Source organism: Equus przewalskii, chromosome 27 (genome assembly GCF_037783145.1).
Source record: "Equus przewalskii isolate Varuska chromosome 27, EquPr2, whole genome shotgun sequence".
NCBI classification, from domain to species: domain Eukaryota; kingdom Metazoa; phylum Chordata; class Mammalia; order Perissodactyla; family Equidae; genus Equus; species Equus przewalskii.
This window is the reverse complement of record NC_091857.1, coordinates 25,819,106-25,834,125: the sequence shown is the minus strand read 5'-3', so window position 1 is coordinate 25,834,125 and position 15,020 is coordinate 25,819,106. Positions and strand designations below refer to the sequence as shown.

The window sequence follows — 15,020 nt, the reverse complement described above, 5'->3', positions numbered from 1 at the left end:
TAGACTAAATTTTTGCTCACCGGGTTGTTTTTAATAGTGAAGCCTTAGTTTTCCACCAACTGACAAGTTCACAAAAGAATGCTATGGAGACGACAATTCAGCTCCCATTTTGTTCACACCTTTTTAAGATTTGCTCAAACTTCTTTTCACCCCTCTATTCTCAGTAATTCTTTTTATTTTTATCGGTAGCATTTTATATTTAGTTCCTTCAAATGTTATTAAACGCTTCTTTAATTAGTTGTGCTTGAAATGTCCTCACTAATCCTTACTGTAATAACTGAATGGCCAATTTCATGCTCTCAGTGGGAAAAACAAAAAAAGAGAAAGACCTGTTTTCTTTATTCATGCCAAACAGGAAAATGCTGTGGTTTAGCAATAGAAAATTAAGAGGGAGGAAGCTTTTTAGGTCTTCAAAATGGAGTAAAAAACACAAACGTCAACTTACCTTGCTCCTCTCCCTAATTTCTCAGAAGAATATCTGTGAATACGTAACTTTGGCTTTTTTAGGGTCTCACTTTAAGTACACGTTAGCTTCAGGAAACAGGGATCTTTATTTTTTAATCATGGTTTACAACATAACGTACATGTTTCAGGATGCGGCTCATGTTCTCAAAATGGTCATATACCGTCAAAACGGTCATTTTCTGATAATTCTATCAGGAAAAACTATTTGAAAGCAAAATGCCCTCAGGGTGCAATTCCCCCGAGGGCACCAGTCATGTCTGTTTTGTCCCCATGGTAAACCCACGGGCCCCCAAAATGCCTGTGCTGTTGCTGGCTCTATGGAATGAATATATTTAAATGTGAGAGCCAGGTCAGGTAATATTATTAGGGGGTGAGAAATGTTATAACTACAGAAATGTTGGGGATCAAGGCCGTCTCTGTATGATTTTCCTGGGCCCTAAGCCCTGCTGGGGTCCACACAGCAACTTGGAATAAGTAGCCCTGAGCGTAGGGAGCCAGGCTCCTTGTCTCTCCATGTGACTATTTCCTGTGCCACAGAAAGGGTCTTGAAAGGCAGACCCTGGTGTCAAGAGACTGACAGACTGAACTGTCCTGGCGGGCATTTACACTTTTGAGAGGGGAGTGATTCCCTAGGTCCGCATCACCACTCAGTTTCCCATTCCCTTCCCTTTGTCTTGTCTCATCCTTACATTGTCAGAAAAATACATCAGCAACACTGCACCCCACTCGAAAGATTGCCAACACCTTCTCCAAATAATAGTGATCAACATATTTAATAGACTTCAGCTGTCTTTTTGGGAGATCTGGCAACAAATTTAACTGAACCAAAAGTCAGATTTTTAAAAAGGAACACTGCTTTATTGCTTAAATGTGGAAATAATACAGACCACCAGCTAAGCTAATGGTTTTTTGAGAAAAAAACTTAAATGTGTCCGTTACTACTTCAATAGCACATACATAAATGGAAGGTGACAAAAATGACTTGTATTCATAAAGGGGCTCATATTTGCCGGCAAGTTACTGCTGTTCTGAACCTTCCGCCTGCAGCAATGATCTGATCGTCACCTGAAGGAGCCACTGAAAGACAGTCCACAGACCCTTCAATAGCGCTGTCGTGAAATAAATAAAAACACAGCGCAATTCAACTTTTCCGTCTCTTCCTCTAGCCTGCTCTTGACTTGTGTTTCTCCCTGAATGTGATTCTTTATTTTCTGCTTCCCTTTCACCCTTCTTGGAGGCTGGGGTATATTGCTGGCTAGACTCCAATCAGCAATGGAAACTTCTGAGAGTTCTGGCAGACCCGGCCTGTGAAGTTATGCAGAGCTTGGTAAATTTAGCCCATTTAGCTGAGATGTGAGAGCAGTACAGTGATGTATATAGAGAAAAGCATGATTCCCGACAGCTGTTGAGAGCCCTTAAAAATAATATATGTTCCCTACAAATTTTCATTCTGAAGTTGGTGCACATTTCCAAGGCGGCCCGGGAAGCACATATGGCGGCTCATTTTTTTCTTTTTTTCTTGACATTCCATGAACCAATTAAGCTCTGAAAAACCATTTAAACACAAGTAGGCCATGATTTCAACACTTCCACAAAAATAAAAAATTAAAAAGAGGCTGATATTTGAAGTCCTGTTTTCTCTGGCCCTGCCCCTAAAGCCTCAAAAACATTTGATAATAAATAGATAACACTCCACTGAGGACAGAAAATCTTTTTTTTCCCACCTAAAATTTTTTTGTATTAATTTTGCATGAGTATTGTACTAGTGGGGACTCTTGTCTCTTTCCACGTCTGAGTTTAAACCTCCCCAGCCCCTCAGTTTTAAATATGGAAGGGAGACGAGAACTCCTAGGATTTAACATAAAGATAAGATTTAAAATTCCACGAATTTTGAAATATCAGTAAGTGAAAGGAAACCTATCTGCCAATTTTGACTTTCCCATCTGGACTGATTGCGGCTTTTATTTCCTCTGCACCTGCCTCTCTCATCCTTTTCGTTGGGAACAAACACAGTCAGCAGATTCTCTACAAAGGATATTAACATTCTTAGGTTTCTGGTTTGGGAACAGTAAGCTTCCACCCCCGGTGCCCAGCAAAGTGAGGTGTGAGAGCATCCTGAAGTTTTATCGCACTGACGAGAGAGCAGGAGGCAAAGACAGATTGGTCTTTGTGAAGTGGAGCAGACAGGAAATAAAGATGGCCGGGTCTATTTCCAGGGACAGTGCGGGCCTGACATTTACTGCCTCCTGTCCATATTCCCATCCTCGTAATTAGAAGTGGGCTTGCTCTCCAGGTCACTGTGTTGCAGCATGGACTTTGTAAGCAGGTCTCATGCCTGCTGTCTTGGCAGATTGCAATATATGGTCTCAATCCCTCACCCCTCCTTGTGTCTACACTTTCTGCAATGCAGCTTTGAAGCTTTTTCCATCAAAAGTTAACATCTTGGGGCCAGCCCAGTGGCCTAATGGTTAAGTTTGCACATTCTGCTTCAGCGGCCCAGGGTTTGTGGGTTTGGATCCTGGGTGTGGACCTACACACTGCTCATCAAGCCATGTGGTGGCAGCGGCATCCCACATACAAAAAAGAGGAAGATTGGCACAGATGTTAGCTCAGGGACAATCTTCTTCACCTAAATAAATAAGTAAATAAGTAAGTAAATAAATAAATAAATAGGATAGCATCTATTTCCCCAGCGTTTGCAGTTGGGCTGACCCACATTGGTCTTTAGAATGTGGTGGAAATGTTGATGGGCCAGTGGTGTCCAGGCCTCTGTAGTAGGCAGAGTTCCAAGGTGACCTGCAGTGACCTTCACTCTTGTGTCATCTCCTTGCCTTGACTGTGGTTAGCACCTATGAATATGATGAGCTATTGCCCTTGTGATTCCATAATAGGAAAAGGGATTTTTCAGATATAACTGACTTTCCAAATCAGTTGACCTGAAGATAGGGAGATTATCCAGGTGGGCCTGCCCTATCACATGAGCCCTAAATCTGGGTCTCGAGGTCAGAGACTGAGGAAGTCAGAGATCTGAAGCATGAGAGTGATTTGAAGTGTCCTTGCTGGCTTGGAGAGGGCCTTGTGGGAGGGAGTGTGGGCAGCCTCTGGTTGCCGAGAGTGGACTCTGACTGACAGCCAGCAAGGAAGCAGGGACCTCAGTCCTATAACCGCAAGGAATTGAATTCTGCCAACACCAAGTTTGAAATTGGAAGCAGATTTTTTCCCCCAAAGTCTCCAGACAAGTACTCAGACCAGCTTGTTTTCAGCTTTGTGATGGCCAGAGCAGAGAAGCCAGTCATGTTGTGCTGAACTTCTGATTTACTGAACGGTGAGCTGATAAATGATTGTTGTGTTCAGGTGCTAAGTTCGTGGTAATTGTTATGCAGCAATAGAAAACTAAGACAGTTTCAAAAGACCTGTGCACGTCTGTTCTCTCCTGAAACCTTGCCAAGGTCATGAGACCGTGCCCAGACTAGGCTGCTGGAGACTGAAAGACCACGTGAAGCAGAGCTGACAGCTGGCCAACTTCTAGAAGCACAGCCACCTAACCAACCCGTGGTTGACCCCACATACCTGAAGGAGCTCAGCTAAGATAGAGCCACACAGCTGATCCTAGCATAGGCTGCTGACTTGCAGAATCATGAGTGCTGTGGTCTGAATGTTTGTGTCCCGTTAGATTCATATGTTGACATACCCAATGTGATGGTATGAGGAGGTGGAGCCTTTAGAAGGTGATTAGAGCATGAAGGAGGAACTCTTATGAATGGGATTAGTGCTCTTTTAAAGAGGCTCCAGAGAGATCCCTGGCCCTTCTGCCATATGAGGTTACAGTGAAAAGATGGCCACTTATGGACCAGGAAGCAGGCCCTTGCCAGATACCCAATCTGCCTGCACCATGGTCTTGGACTTCTCAGCATTCAAAACTGTGAGAAATAAAAAATGCTGTTTATAAGCCACTCAGTTTGTGGTGTTCTGTTATAGCAGTCCAAACAGACTAAGACAATGAGCTATAAAAATAATTGTTGTTTGGTCCATTATGTTTTGGTTGGTATATTACACAGCAATATCTAATTGACAGGCTACCTGTCTTCATGAGCAGGCACCACACCTTGATGTCTTTACTTAATGCTAAGGTGTACATTACCGCGTTTAGAGAGGATGGAACTGATGGAACTGACTGTGCTGAAGATACGAAGCTTTTCTCTGTCTAGTGATGAGACCTCGTTTCAATGAGATATCCAGCCGTCTACGACCTTAGAGCTGATGAAAACTGTGGCATGGTTTTGATCAGGATTATCACACAGGCTGTGTCAAAATTCCTCATTGCTTCTCCAATTCGTGGTAGAAATATAATCAATTTATAAACATTCGTTATGACCAGGAGCTCAGGGTAAATTATTTTAACAACCCAACTCTTCATAATTGTAAATATGACTTTAAATTGTAAATATGTAAAAAATAAAAGAAAATTGTCTTGCCAAATTTCTGACTATAGTCAAAAGCAGACAGGCTGTGGCAGGCAGCAAATGTGAAAAAAGGAAGATGGAAGATTTCAATGGTGTACTCATGTTGACAGAGTTTACAGCTGTACAGACATTTATATATAAGTGCAATATGTCTGCATGTGAGTCTGAACTGTCCTCAGTAAACTCAGGGAGGCTGTTTTACAAAGCTGGGTTTCTTCTTCAGCAGATCACAGCTTATTTTGTTTCCTAGATGAACAAGTAGGTGTGAAACAAAGATGTGGGTTGCTCAATTTCATTTTGAACTCCTGATATGGATGTTAAGGATCTTAGACTTACAAAGTTCGACTTCTATAGTATTATAATAATAGGAAGACTGCTATAGCATCTAATGTTAGTATCTCCATCAAGGAGCTATGATGATGGCTTGCCCCCGTTCCCAAATACACCAGGAAAGGAGAGAACAGACAACTGCGGTTGGAGGTCGCTGTAAGACTAGTGTGAAGGAAATAGATCAGCAAAAGGGCTGCCATTGCTGACAGATTCGGTGGTGGGGGGGTGAGTGCTCTTGCAGGGGAAAAGTAAACAGTGGCTTGCAAAAAACAGCAAGTGGGTTGTTAAAAGGTCAGACAGGGACAATGTCTCTGTATGAGAAAACTGGAGGTGGAGAAGTGGGTAGGAAATTTAATTCAAAACATTAGTGACCCATAGAGAAAAGGAGAGCCAGTGTAAGGTGGGGATGGAGGAGGTGAATATTCAAGTTCAACTGCAGAGAGACCCATGGATATATTGTTGGTTTCGCTGATACAGAGACCTGCAGATATCTCCCAGGAAAAGCCAAGTACTGGATGCTTAGTGTGTTTGACAGGATATTCAGCTGGACATTGTTGTGGATGCCTAGATGAGAAATACCATCCTTGTTACCTAAGAGGAATTCTGCCACATCCCAGTAAATGAAGATTGCATGATTTGTATAAACAAAATTGCTCCTCATTTGCTATTTGGCTGGAGAGAGGTGATGAACAGAGGGCAAACTAGCCCTCAGTAACTCCTCAATCTTGCATAGTTCCTATTCTAGAAAAATCTAGGTATCACCAACAAGGAAAATTTGATCTGGAGGGAGAGAGAGATTTCTGTGGGAAATTCAGAAGAGGAGAATAATGATTAGGACTCAGCAAAAGCCTAGGTTTTTCTTGTGTAGGTGGAATCTTTCCCTCTGGCGGGTGGGGAATCTCAGAGGATTTGGATGTGCATGTCGGTCGTTGCTGGCCATCCATTATGTGAGTCTCTCTGGGAAACATTATTCACACAAGCTCTTTTATCCTGACTTGTGGACCCCTGTCTAGTCCCTTTCCACATCCCATTCCTCATGCCTACAGCTTTCTCTTGTTCTGGGCAAGGGAAGAGCAGCTTAGTGAGGTGGGTATCAGAGAGAAAGACTCGTAGGTGTGCCCATGACTCAGAATTATCTGCCTTTGTCAGTACCATTCACATGGGCAGCCCTTCCTTGGAGACCCCACATGACCTGACACATCCATTTACGACAGCACTCATTGCATTGTTTTTGGGAGTCCACTGATTTCCCCCCCACCCCCCCCCCCCCGCCCCCCAACTAGACCTTGTACTCCTGGCACACAAGTCTTTGTTTTATTTATCTCTGACCCTCAGTGCGCATCACCGTGCCTGGCACACAACAACGGCACTCAAATATCCATTGAGTCGATGAGACTAAATATGAGAATACACATATGACCATGCTTCCGTTAAAATGTATATTTTTGGCCATTTCCTTTAAAAAAGGATGTGAAATGTTGAAGAGACAAAGGTCTCCAGACATTATTTTTCTGTGCAGCACGTAGGGCTAGAAATAGCTGTCTTACTGACCCTGTACTTCAAAGGCAGCAGGAAGCTAAGTGTCGCCATCTTTGATCTATAGCCTACATCAAAGAACAAAAGGGCAGGAGTGAATGGGTAGTTGATGAAAGCGAGTATCTTGTTTCAAGTTCAAAGCAGTGCTTTTGTGACCTGTTATGTTATCAGGAGTGACACATCCTACCCGTGCACTCTGGACAAGCCTTTGGATGTCACCACCTCTGTCTGGGCTACAAGCTATTGGCAAGTCTTCCAGCTGAAAGTGCCAGTTGCACAGTCCCAAGGCGCTCCACAGCATTCCCAGGTCGCCGACAGTTGACTCCAGAGACTGCTTGCTTCCAAGCCAGGTGTGTATTTTATTTTCTGGCAGAGCTATTATTTCATCACTGTCACAAAACTTCAGACTTAGGGGACATTCAAGGACGCAGAAGGAACAATTAAGTCTCATTCCTGAAATGAGATATTTTCACTGGCAACTATAAATGGCTTCATCAAATAGTTGCTTCCCAGCAGATGCTGAATATGGGGAAGTATAATTATAATACAGAGTATGGCACTCTTTCAGAAGTTGGGTATTTATAGACTCTGGCTCCATCACATAGTATCTGCATGACCTTGGGTTACTCAGTCTTTCTAAGCTTCAATTTATTTATATGTAAAATGGACATCATAATATAAACAGGGTATTGGTGAGTGTTGGGGGCCGCTCGTTCCTTACTCCTGATGTTTCTTTCCATCTGAAAGGATCTCCTCCTTTTCCTCTGTTCCCTTCCCTTATTAGCCTGAGGCTTATAGCCTCCCTCCACTAACCCCTTGCTTATTCAAAATTTACTCACCCAACTGGTGGGTGTGAAAGAGCAAGTATAGTGCAGTCCATCCTTTATCATTTCTCCTGGGGCAAACTGCTTCTGGGGAGTAGGAATTTTTTTCTTCTGGGTTGGGGCAGGGAGAGGCCAATGTCCTCCCCCAGCACTGCCTGACTTGTCTGTCATGGTGGGCTGCCTCTGAGAAGATTCTGTATGATTGCTGCCTCATGGTGTTCATGTGCTCATGTAATCTCCCCCTCTTGAGTGTGGGCTGGACCTAGTGACTTGCTTCTAACAAACAAATATGGCAAAAGTAATGAGATGTCCCTTCTGAGATTAGCTTACAAAAGGATTGTGACTTCTGTCTTGCTGACCCTCTCTTTCTCTGTCTTATGGAGCCCTTGCTATGGAGGGAAGCCAGCTGCTGTGTTGTAAGTAGCCCTACAGAGAGGTCCATGTAGCAAGGGACCAATGTCTCTGGCCAACAGCCAGCAAGGAACTGAGACCCTCAGTCCAAACAGCCTGTGAGGAACTAATTCCTGCCAACAGCCAGTGAGTCTGGAAGCCAATCTTTTCCCAGTTGAACCTTTAGCTGACCACAGTCCTGGGCAACACCTTGATTGCAGCCTGTTGAGAAACTCTGAGTCAGAAGACCCAGCTATGCTGCACTCAGATTCCTGATCCACATCAACTGTGAGATAATAAATATTTGTTGTTTAAAGCTGCTGAGTTTGGGATTATTTGTTACACAGCATAGGTAACTAATACAGCTGGGTAGGTCTGGTTCATTCTTGTGTTCAGTTTTAGGAAGCCCTTTGTCTCTCTGACGAATCTTAGCCTCTGTTGGTCATGAAGGTGATAGTTTGCTTCCCATCTGTGTTTTTCTTTTTGGGTTACTTCTCAATTGTTTATTAATTAGAACCCTGGACAAGGGAGAGGTATGTTATTTCCGTCCACTGACCCCTCCACTAAAATCTTCAATTGAAGGCTCTCCATAGATGTTACTTGCCTTCCAGAACTACTGTGGGGATCGCTGCAAGCGAAGTAGTAGGGATCCGGCTTTGCTGGAGACAGAGCTTTCCCAGTTCCTCTTCTATCAACAAAAATGCACACGCTCTTTCTAGGCATTGCTACTGGACCTGACAAAGGCTGATGTGCTTTGAAGTTCCGTCACCTCCAAACCTAATTCACAAACTTCTCCAAGGCCACTGTCTTGGCCTCATCATTTGCTCCTATCAGAACATCCCCGTTCAAGCTTAGATCTTAGCAGTGGAAACCTCAAGTTCATGTGAAGCGAGTGTAGGAGGAATTCTGGGGCTTAAACAGCTGCTGAACTTTGAGGTCACTTCAGGAGGAGGACAGGCCTTCCCACTCGATCATAGTGGCAAGCCCATATAACTTTAGGGAAAGCAGACAGAGAAACCTATAATATTATTAGACAGTTAAAGACTTTCCAGAAAGTGTTAACAAGGCCACAAGCATTTGGGCACTCGTCGCTTTTTCTCACTTGTTCTCTCTCGGTTTAGTGAGTTTAAATGTGTGCACACTTAATTTCAAAGCTTTGGCCACTCCTGGACATTTTTCACACGTGGTCCAGGAGTGGGCAGTCTATGAACAGCCTCTCACTGGGAGTCACAGCTCCCTGGAGGGAGAGGAGTGGGCTTTACTTGACCCCCTCCGGAGAGATGGCCTGGCAGCTCAAGAAGGTTAAAATGTGCTGTCTCCACTTCTTCCTTTGCGTCTCATTTCAGATTCTGTTTATTTTTTTAAAAAAAATATTTAAAAGCAGAAAAACAGCATTTGGATTTTATAAAATACAACAGATCAATTCCTACTTGTGGTTTTACCCTGGAACCTGGCATAGAGAACAGTTCTAACAGATATTTTTCAAAAATCATTAGGTTCACCAAAATTCAAGCTGGCCCACGACGTTTGGATAGGATCCATTTTTTTTAATCTAATATTTTTCCACCCCAAGTGGTCTCTGGCCTTTAATCCTGTTCTCTGCATCATGAATTTAGGAAAAAACCTGGATTTTCCCACTGAAGATCTATGAGTTCTTCATATCCATGGATTTCTGGGCAAACATAATTACTGGAGTAAGAAGGAAAAGCACAGTTGATAAATTTCCTGCCATTTAGGGAGGCCCCATGATTTTTAATAACCTCCCAATTTCTGCTACTCTTCTCTCTCAATTTCCCTGGGCCTCCCTTGATGCTATGCTTATTTTCATATCTGCGTTGGATGACTTAGGCTAATCAAAAGTCATAGGTGATAATTACGAAAAAAATGTTTTATGTTAAATATAATTTGTATGGGGGTAGAATGATAGGCAAGATTTTTTACTTCTTGTTCCACAATTTCTGGATGTATTATTTTTGTGATTAACAACAGTGTGTTAAAGTAAGCCCAGCCTATTTCTGCAAAAAATAGAAAAAAATATTTTATTTTAGGAGACATTTATAATTTTAAAGTGTGGTTAATATATAATATGTCTACATAGTTAATTTGTAAAAGTACATGTCATTTCATTAGGGCGCTATTAGATTCCTATTGCTGCTGTAACATATTACCACAAACTTAGTGTTTAAAACAACACAAATTTGTTATCTTACAGGTCTGGAGGTCAGAAATCTGAAATGGGTCTCCCTGGGCTAAATTAAGATAACAGCAGAGCTGGTTTCTTCTGAAGGCTGCAGGAGGAAGCTGTTTTCCTGCCTTTCCCAGTTTTGGGAGGCTGCCTGCATTCCTTGGCTCATGGCTCTGCATTGCTCCAATCTCTGCTTTCATCATCACATCTCCTTTGACTCTGACGTTCATGCCTCCCTCTTTCACTTATAAGGACCCTTGTCATCTCGTTGGGTCTACTCAGATAGTCCAGGGAAAGCTCTCTATCTCAAGGTCCTTAACTTAATCGCATTTGCAAAGTCTCTTTTGCCATGGAAGGTAACCTATTCACAGATTCTGTGGATGAGTATGTGGATACCTTTCAGGGGAGGGGGTCATTGTTCTCTTTACCATAGGCATTTTCAGAAGAATGCTGACTTGGGGGTCATGATATAAAAGGGTCCTAGACTGTCTCTGCTTGTTGGTATCAAGGCCAGGATGAGACAAAAGACAAGAGTCCTTACCATTACTATTGCTATTATTTAGAAAAGATACAATGAATTTTGGGCTGGCTTGGTCGTGCAGTGGTTAAGTTCGCATATTCTGCTTCAGTGGCCCGGTGTTTGCCAGTTCAGATCCTGGATGTGGACCTACGCACAGCTTGTCAAACCATGCTGTGGTAGGCGTCCCACGTATAACGTAGAGGAAGATGGGCATAGATGTTAGTTCAGGGCCAGTCTTCTTCACCAAAAAAGAGGAGGATTGGTGGCCGATGTTAGCTCAGGGCTAATCTTCCTCAAAAGAAAAAAAAAGATACAACAAATTTTTATTGCTGTTCTCTTTCTCAGGTAAAACTAAGGTAATTCAACTCTAACTGAGACCATTTTGGTATGCCAACTTGCCCTAGTATAGAGGAATCACCCTGAATTCAATAAATAAACCATTCTGTAAAGAAATTATTAGTTTAGGAACCAACTGGTTTAGACTGCCTGAAACTATGCATATATTGCTATAATTGAATAACAGACTGTTTCAGATTATTACATGTATGCATACACACACTACGGGTAAAAAAAAAGGCACATTTAACATCCACATGAATCTAAAACCAATCGCTGGAAAGTTTGCACAAAGGCAAGACATGCCAGGCTGTTTTTTGAGTTTATCTACCTGCAGATTTTATTTAATGTCCTGACATACTTCAAGTGGAATAAAATCCTGATGACCTGTCCATATTTCATTTGCCGTAATGAACATTACAGATCATTAAAGATGGCCACTTCATGTGACTCTCCAAGCTGGAAATCTCCATTCATTCCCCACTGACCACTTTAACACTTTCTGTATGTCTCCCCCTTGTCTGTTACATGAACATCAACAAAACTCATGTTTCCACTTGTTCCTGAATATCCTTAGTGATTTCCAGCATCTCTATCTTTTTTCATCTTATTGCCCTCTGGCTAGAAGATGCTCCCACTTTCTCCACTAATCTTAAATCTACCAACCGAAGGCTCAAATCAGGTTATTTGGACTGGGTGACTCCTATAGCACGCAGGCTGCACCCAGTTTGCTTGTAATTTTGAGCAGGTTCTTTTTATTTGTGGCAAGATGCAATTATGAAGTCTACTCCAAAGCCAATAAATGATAAACAGGGGTGTGTGTGTGTACCCTGGAGTACACAGGGAGCACACAGGGACATGGGCAGCATCAAGAAGATCAGCTTCCGGTCCTAAAATTCCCGACATCCTCTTTGCTGAAACGGATCTGCCTATAGGCACATGATCTGCAGACTTTCTTCTTCTTTTCTTTTCACACTCACCCTTTTCCCATGTTTCCCCTTATTCCTCCTTATTCTTGCTGGGGGAAGACCCCTGAGTGCCAAACCAAGGGACCCTGTGAAATACTGATAATGAGAAAGCAAAGTACTCTAATGACTGGCAAACACATCCTTTTACAACTCAGGTGGTTTCTAATGTTTTGCTCTAAGCAAAATTGAAGATTTATTATTATTCAGGATTATTCAAAATAATGTTTGATGATAGACCTCTATGCTATGTTTAGGATGTAACTCTGAAAAAGGTCAAAGAATTGAAGGACATTGCTGTAACAAAATCTATTCCATTTCCAGCTACTTGTCTTTTTTTGATAAGTCCTATCAGTGCTATTTATTAAAATGAAGAATAACATTAATGCTGGCCTCTATCTCATTCTAGCAACAAGTAATATTCATTCCTGGAGATATGAACTAATTAGGAAAAACAAACCAGTCTTAGCTGTCTTATTAAGAGGTAAAATTCTGGTGGAATTTGCATTTTTATGTTTATCAACTTTTAAAGTATATTTGCATTCTTTTGATTAATTGTGTACTAAATGTGAAGTATTATGATAACTTTTCAGAAGAAAATTTTTTAAAAAACGTTTGGATGTGCATGGTCACAGGGAATTTAAAAAAATTGTCAATTTACAGCCTGTTTTTTTTGGAGTGAATTATGATGGGCTTATTTAGCAAAATTCTTTTAAGTATAATATATTATTGTATTAGGATAAAGGTCTATGGAGAAGATGAAATGGAAGTAAGACTTGGAGGAACATTATAAAAGAGATATGTATGTACATTTATATTTTTAAATGGACAATGCTAAGTATCAAATTCCTTTGGAATTTAGATTCCATTAGAAACATGTAAAGAGTGTAGTAATAGCTTTATTTTAGACTTGCAATATTTACACTTCACTGGAAGTCTTGTCTAGCAACTTCTTAACTTAGGATAAAAAGTGAATAGGTAACTTAAAAATGTGATAGGTAGGACACAGTCCTTTGAAATTACTTTAGGGAATAGATGAGCAAAAAGTGTTGAAGAACAGACAACCAAGATCATCCATAATGATTTAAAAGCAAGATTTCAAATGAGATTAATAACTATAGGCTAGGGGTGGCAGAGAGCATTGTTTCAAAGAATGATAGAGCGTGGACTGGCCTCTGACAGCAGGTGGGGTCTGGGATCGGAGGATGATAGAATTTGCAGAATCCAATCTGAGAATTGGCAGGACCCAAACCCTCACTCTCGTCTGCAACCCCAGGGAAGCAGAGGATGTGTGGACAGGAGCAGGAGAGTAGAGATGGCTGCATGGGGGAAATGTCCGGGATTGCATAAAGTTCCACTCATATGGTTCCTCCTAGTGTCTGCTCTGGGTTGGAAGCCAGTTGTCTCATTAATGCACCCTGTTTAGCTTATCTCCCTCCCCTGTCTCACTTTCCTCCATGCCCCTCCCAAAGAAACTACCTGCATCCGAGTTCTATCTCAGGATCTGCATTTGGGGGAACCCAAACCAAGACATGTGCAGTCAGTTACTTTCTTAAATGGAATAAATTTAAGTTCCATTCAATTTAGCGTACATTTATTGGGTGCATTCTAGGTTGGCTCTAAGGATACCCAATAATTATTTATTGATTGATTAATCAGGATGGCATGGCCAGGAGTATCAACTGATCCCGTCTCTACTGAGCGTACATAAACAGATTTGGAAAAAACTGACCTTGAAGAAATTAATCTTAGAAAGAGACGATATGTGTAGTGAGAAGCTGATCTGTCAAAAGCCAGAAAGGAAATGGAGAGACATAATGAAAGTTGAACATTTAGTGCAATTCTTTTGGAATAACTGTAATTTTTCATTAAACATTTTTTCCTTCTTACGAAATTTGCTGCTGTTCCCTTGTTGCAACCAGGAACCTTAAAAGAACCCAAGTGCAGTGTCTGGTTTTAAAACAACAGTTCAGCTTTATTCATAAGGGCAAATAAGAATCAGGTTCTAGTCTGAAGTTAATAGGAAATAAGCAACATTTCCCCCTTAACTTTCACTATGGCTCATGTAAGTGCTAGAAATGCAATTACGTAAGCATCTAGCTGACGTTTGGAGTGTTGCCTTGATTATTTAACTGTAGTTATAAAATGTCTAATTTGCATATTGCATTTTTTTCTTTTGCAGCAGTGGTCTAAAGCTTATAAACAAGGCTTTATTTCTTAAGAAAAGTGTTTAAAACAGAGGCTTCTGGCAGTGAGAATACAGAGACTTAACCAGCATTTGGCTTTGAGCTTCTGTAGGGAGGTATGTTTATAACTACTATTGGAGAAAACCAAAATTAGAGAGAAATAATGAGAGAGAAATAGAAAAGTTATTAACGAGTAGAACCAGAGAGCTTGGAGGAGAAACTGAGTTTCAAATCTCTCTTAAATGGTTCCTCCAAAGGTGTGACCTTGAGCAAGTGGTGGCCTCACTTCTTCCATCTGAAATGATGAGGACCACTTGTGATGCTTAGAATCATCACTGGGGCTTGCTGTCAACTGGTTGCTTTTTCTTTTCTGTAAGGAAGATTGGCCCTGAGCTAACATCTGTTGCCCATCTTCCTCTTTTTGCTTTAGAAAGATTGTCGCTGAGCTAATATCTGTTCCCATCTTCCCCTATTTTTTATGTGGGATGCCGTCACAGCATGGCTTGATGAGCAGTGCTCAGTCCACGCCCAGGATCCAAACCTGTGAACCCCGGGCCGCTGAAGCGGAGCATGCAAACTTAACCACTACGCCACTGGGTTGGCCCCTGGTTTGCTTTTTGATGCTCAAAATTATTGAATAAGTTCTTCCTTCACCACAGTGTTGCAGTGTTTTAATAAGGAACAGACACAGATCAGAAAAAAAAAAAAATAGAGCATGACAAGGCAATGCTGGTTCTTATATCCATAGAATGTCTGAGTTGGAAAGAAAATTATCATCAACTACTTAAAAATCATTTTAGGGCTCTTACTATGTGCTAAG

General features: G+C 41.6%; 1 long non-coding RNA gene across 3 annotated transcripts in view; it reads left to right on the top strand.

Annotated features, from left to right (window-relative positions):
* Positions 1–15,020, top strand: part of LOC139079820 (uncharacterized) — a 52,821-nt gene that overhangs the window by 11,693 nt on the left and 26,108 nt on the right. For all 3 annotated transcript variants that reach the window (XR_011533756.1, XR_011533758.1, XR_011533757.1), the window contains exon 2: positions 6,966–7,144. This is a non-coding gene — a long non-coding RNA (uncharacterized lncRNA). The remainder of the gene's footprint in view (positions 1–6,965; positions 7,145–15,020) is intronic.